Here is a 6760-nt window from a genome sequence, read left to right on the forward strand (position 1 = left end):
AATTTACAGCAAGGGTTCTATTTGTATATTCAACAAATTCGAAAGCCGCTTTTCAAAGTGATTTTCACCCCTGATAAAATTTAAGATCTACAAGCATTTAAGGGTATGATAATTGGGCTAAACTAGACAGGGACACTCCATGGTTTTCAAATTTCTTTGCCCTCTGTCACCACCAAAGGGCTATTCTCTGCCTGCAGGTGTTCTATTCCTCCCCAGATAATTGCCCTTTAACATCCTGGTAATGTGATATGAAGAGATGTTTATCTTGTCTTTTTGCTTATGGTACTGGAAAAATAAAGATTTATTTGAGTATCCCATCATTGGAAGTTTTTATTCTGCATTCTGGAGAGTTTTCTGAATTATTCTTTTCAATGTTTTATTTATTTTTTTAAAATTTTTATTATTGTTTTTAAAATTTGTATTTGTATGTATGTGAAATTTATTTTTTTAAAACAAACAAAATATTTTGAAAAAAAGAAAGAAACGTTGGTGTTGGTTGATTTTGCGCCTTTTTCAAATAATGCGCCCATGGCTCTCGCCCCGCCTGCCATACCCTAGATACGCCACTGACAGTGACGTCCCCGTGTGACAAGAATGTGACATATTAACGACTCAGCTTAGGCACAAGGTGAACCTATTCAGATGTAAACGCCGCAATTTCGTCACATTCTGACTCCGTTGAGACGTGAATATGTCACAGTTTCGTCATATGGTGACCATGTGGAGGCATGAATACGTCACATCTTTGTTACACGGTGACTCTGTTGAGAAGTAAATATGTCACAGTTTCGTCAAACGGTGACCATGTTGAGGCGTGAATAGGTCACGTCTTCTTCTCATGGTGAGGTCACTGCGACCACTTAATGTCTCAATGTGGTCTCATGCTGACGTCAGAAAGTTACGTCACTAAAGACGGACATAGTTACCTTTTTAGAGTCACGCATTGTTGTTGTCACCTGTGACTTCGCAAATGAGTCTTCTTGCCTGTCGCATTTTTGTTGTAATCTGGTAACTGTCGTATCTGGGGGACAGTATTTTGGTCGATTACCGAATATTCGGCTAACAATTAGTTATTCAATTTTAACCTTGATTTAAATGGTGCATTCATAAAGTTCTTTTTTTTTTTTAAAAATTTAGCTATATATAGTGCAAGTAAATTTTATTAGTTTTAAATTTTTCTAAACATAAAAATATAACAACTTTTAAATATTAAAATATTTTATAAGAAGATGCTTTGAATGATTTCTTATAGTTCATTCCAACTTATAAGCTTTAGTTGTTGGGTTGTTATAATTAGGGTTCGCATTTTGCCTGGAAGAAACATATTTCTCCCAGAATACTGGAAGAAAGTTAAAAAAAACCCGGAAGAAACTAGACGGAATGAAAGAAACTAAAAATGACCATATATATTTGTTTTAGAATTATAACTAACGGATAGTTAAAAAAATATATTAATTTAAAATTATTATTTTGTTAATTTTTTTTCGACTGCTTATCTTTTTTTAAACACTAATGTATCTTTCAGAAATTGTAAATGATAATTTTGTTTTACTAATTTTTTTTATTAAAACAAACTGATATAATTCAATTAAAATAAAGAAAGTGCTAATTTTTTCCAATAATATTTATAATTTTTCCCACTAATAATTCCCATTAATATTATAATGTTTTAATATTATTAAATCCTAAGCAGAATACTATAAAGCTACCAAATGGCTAACAGAAAAGCTTATTTATGGCATTTAAATTTAAGGCTTACAAGTTTTATTTAAAGTAAATACTCCATTATTGTAAATGCATTTTAAGATGGATATTCGCGATTTTATGGACATATTTTCAGTTCAAATATTAAAAAGGCTTCAAAGTTTTTTTAGCACTTAAAATTTCTTAAAGCTTTATATAATTAATCATTAATTAAAAATTGAAATTCGGTAATTAGCAATTAAAATATCGCATTGCTTATTTTATAAATAAACATTAACTTATAATATTGTAATTAGGTATGTAAAAATGAAATTTGTGTTAAAAATATCAATTGATAAATATTTTTAGTATACTACCTGACAATTGTTTTGAGTACTCATTCTTAACAGCATTTGATTATGGGCTGTTTGTAATCATGCTTACTATCCGGTGAAAATTTTCGTATCGTCATCTGCGGTGAAATAATTTACAAGTCTTGGCAATTTCCGGGCAGCCGCCTGCGAGAAACTAAAAATATCACAAAAGAGGATCAAGTCAAAGGGTATAACTCGAATCTGCCCCTAGGCGATGGTTTCCATTGTTTTTTTTGTAACTTTAAAAGAATACCTTTAAATAAATACTTTTAGCATACTACCAAACAATTGTTTCGAGCACTTATTCTTATATTTGCCATACTCGAATATATACGAATATAATACTCAAAGCCACACACGATCAAAGAAATTTGCCGTCTCTGGTCATAATCTCTGTTATATCTGGTTATAATAATTTGTCTTCTCTGAGTTTATAATCTCTGTTATATCTGGTTATAATAATTTGCCTTCTCTGTGGTTATAATCTCTTTTATATCTGTTTATAATAATTTGTCTTCTCTGAGTTTATAATCTCTGTTATATCTGGTTATAATAATTTGCCTTCTCTGTGGTTAAAATCTCTTTTATATCTGATTATAATAATTTGCCATCTCTGTGGTTATAATCTCTGCTATATCTGGTTATAATAATTTGCCTTCTCTGTGGTTATAATCTCTGTTATATCTGGTTATAATAATTTGCCTTTTCTGTGGTTATAATCTCTGTTACATCTGGTTATAATAATTTGCCATCTCTGGTTATAAATTGCTGTTTTTAAAGATGCTGTTAGAAATTATAATTAGAACCAGTTTTATTATTTTATTTGTAAGTTAAGTCATATTGTATGTAATTTTCATGAAAGGGTGTAATTCCCATTTTACTTTACTATGCACTTTATGGTAAAAAAAGTTTAACGAGGACAGATACCATACACCCTCGGTCCCTACGCAGAGTGATCAAAGTGTTCACCCACCCGCTTACTGAGCGCAGTCGGTGATGCGTCACATCGGTGATTTACTGGGAACTGCGTTTTTACGATTATTATTTTTTTGCAAGGATAATATAGGCGGAGTTTCCGTGTTTACATATCACCCTGTATGATAAATATTACATTTGCGTAGTTTTGGAACCTTTTGACTTGCTTTATTTCAAATTAAATTATTATTACTCTACTTTTTAGTATTAATTTATTTCAATTCGAAGTTTTATTCCAGAGGAAAAAGAAAAACAATTTAGAAAAACTTCACATAGAAATAATCTAACTCAATAAAAATAACCTTGAGTTTAGTGACCTTTATTAAAGATATTTTAAAATCATTTCTCAAACTCATAATCATTTTAAATCGAAAGAATGCAAATTCTTTACTTTTTATTTGTTTAATCTGTAACTAAGCAAACATAGATTGTTATAAAATGTTAGCAATTTAATTATAGTTTGTAATAAAATACGACGTTTAAATAATGTTGAAATGAAAAACGTAGCACAAAAAGACATCAGCTACTTAACATCAAATTTTCTATTTGCTCAATGCTTTTTCCTAAGGGGCAATGCCATAGCAATTTAATTAATGTTCATATTATTCAGCAGTATTTTTAATCTGTAGCTGTATTCAAACTTATTTCAAATGAATTGTCTTTAGGAAAACGACTATGGCATATTACGTAATATTTTTTTATAGTTATTAATATTTTATGTCATAAGGAAACTGGATTATTTCAATTGACTCAGGAATTGTGAACTTCTTATTTTGGATTTAGTTCAAAGTAAGCGTTGTAAAATATGGTCTCAGCTTTCAAAAAATTGATACAGCTCAAAGGATTTGTTACAAAAAAATTAGACAAAGTTTAAAATACGTGTTTGAAAAAATAAAAATAGCCCACAGCGTCCTTAAAAAACTGGTTTCGGCATAAAATGTGCATTGTTAATGTTACTCTGTTAACCCAAATTTTCAATACGTAAGTTACAATATACCTATACGTTACAAGTAATATTACAATGTTACGTTACAAGTAATATCCAACATAATAATAGCATTAGTTGGCGAACAGTTTTAATTGGAAGCTGTTTTTATTTATCCTGAATTAAGTTTTTTTTAAAACTTGTATATAAAAAAATTTCGATATAAATGTTAAGATTTATAACAGGCAACATCTAATCTCTTTTTTTAAAAATTTTTATTATTTTTGAGATCTGTCTCGAGTGAAAGTCTCAAAAAAGAGTTTTCTATAACGACGATAAATAATAACTCAAAGTTAAAAAAAAAAAAAAAATTTGAAAAAAAATTCGAGAAAAAGCACTTAATTACAATAACTTTCGAACAATTTAGGCGCGAAGAAATCATAAATAAAACTGACCATTTCAGGATATCAAATTTCAACTCGTTAGTTTTATTTCGGCGAATTATCAGCTCATATTTTACATTTAGCAACAATTCTCGAAATAACATTTGATTAATAATTCTAGAAATAACATATGAGTTCTTAAGTTTTTTTTTTTATTATCGTTTCGTACACCATGTACCTACCTTTTTCTTTATATCCACATATTGTAAATGCATGGTACTTGTAGTTGCAAGTTTTTTTTAAATAGTTTTGCACAAAAAAACGTAAGGCGAAGCAAAAAAAGGAGAAATTTTGCATAAAAAAGCAGTTAAAAAGGCAATTTCCAAACAAATTTCTATGAAAAGTAAGTAAAAATAAAAAAAATAAAAATAGAAGCTCGTATTAAGTTCATTATCAAGGGCTTTTTCAGCAGGTCTAATTTCAACTCAGTTGCATTGCTGCTGTATGCAGAGAGGCGCGTATGGCATTTTTTACGACAAGTCTAACAGTTAATAATTCTAGAAATAACTGTAGAATGTAAAATTTTTTTATTCTATAAGTACGTAATTTCAAGTTTATATAGTTTTCTTTTAGCAAACCAAAATGTAATGTTAAATTGAGCACCCAAAACGGAAGCGGTGGCGTTCACGATTTTTTAATATAGAGAGGTACGTGTCAAGCTGCTTTTATTTTCTTAAACCAAAACCAGTTTTCTTTAGATCGATAATGTTTATCAAAGGCAAATGTCCTTATGCATTGTAAAAAATTTCGGATCAAATTACAGAACCAAATACCGGCACTCAGGGTGCGGAACTTTTTGCTGTAAATTTTTTTTACACGAGCACATTACGGAACAAATAAACTGTTAAGAAGTAATTTTTATAGCAATAATTACCGTAAAGTTACTGAATCACTCTAAATAAATAAATAGAACTTTAAAAATAAGGGTATAATATTTTATGGTAAAATAGGTTTTACGGATGATGCACCCAAAGTGCGAGTACTTTATACCATAATTTGATCCTGAATTTTTTACAGAGTAATATTTGTTTTGGAAAGTATTGTAGGGGCATTTCGATATTTGGTTTGAAATTCAATAAAATCAGTTTTTCAAACAGCTAGCAAAAATTGAAAAAACAAATACTTGCTTTATGCAAGCATCTTTCAAATAGAAAGATACTTGAATAAAGCAAGCATTTTTTAGCGAAACAAAAGAAAAAAAACGAATAACGAAAACTAAAAGAAAAATCTTTTAAAAATTTTAAATTAAAATCAGTAAAATATCATTTTTTGGTCGAAAATCGTGGAATATTTAATTTTCAAGTTGAAATCGTCCTCTTTAAATCTTTACTGACAAAATCCAAATTCTTCTATCTGAATGTAGAAAACAATTCTGCTTAGGAACTTAAACTTTTGAGCTGCGCTAAGTTTCAAATCCTCTTAATGGCCTGCATGATATATTTAATTGTTAAATTGTATTCAATGGTTTTTGGAATAAATCAGAGTAAAACAGTAAAGAAAAAGTTGTCTAACGGTTGATAAATTGCATCGTTAGTTTATGTAACAAAACTGATTAATCCTAAAAGAAATGAGATGACTTAACAAAAATCAATGTTGCGTGTGAAACATTTCATTTATAAATAGTATTAGTGTCTGTCAGAAGAAACGAAATATATATATTTATTTTTATACTCAGACACATAAAACTAATCTTCCGTTAAATACAATAGTAGAAGATTGTCTAATAGTAAAAGGAAGAGTTTGTGTGTCACTTATAATTCCAGAACCATTTGTGCTATAATCCTGACATTTGAAGCAAGGGACAGTTTTTGTCCCTAATGCTAAAATCTCTTCTAAGTCTTAGTTATTTGGTTGGGAAGGATAAGTGAAAAATGAATTTTTCTCATAGGTATAGCATTACGCACAGTTGCAATTCAAACTACTGATGCCTTTTCTTTTCAATTATTTGTTCCGCAGTGGACTGATCGTTAAGACTCGGTTCCCAGCAGATCACCGAAGTCAAGCATCACTGGCTGTTGTCAGTAAGCGTGTGGGTGACCACTTTGATTAGTCTCGTACGGACCGAGGGTGTGCGGTATTAGTCCTCGTTAAACTGTTCTACCGTAAAGTGCTGGACATCGCGTGCAGGTCGCCGTGCTACCGAAGAGGGGGTGCCGCTCCCTCTGCAGAGGATCAAAATTGTGATGGCATGTCTTCGGATCATCCTCAGTGATGTTTCCCAGACCGTCACCAATAGCCCATTGGGCAGCTCTAGTGCGACTTAAATGATCTACAACAACAACAACAACAATTATTTAAAACTTACGTGCAGCTCTACTTAACATGTTAACTGCTACGTCACCCATATTCCGGTGACAGCA

This window comes from Parasteatoda tepidariorum, chromosome 6 (assembly GCF_043381705.1).
Source record: "Parasteatoda tepidariorum isolate YZ-2023 chromosome 6, CAS_Ptep_4.0, whole genome shotgun sequence".
Classification (NCBI taxonomy): Eukaryota; Metazoa; Arthropoda; class Arachnida; order Araneae; family Theridiidae; genus Parasteatoda; species Parasteatoda tepidariorum.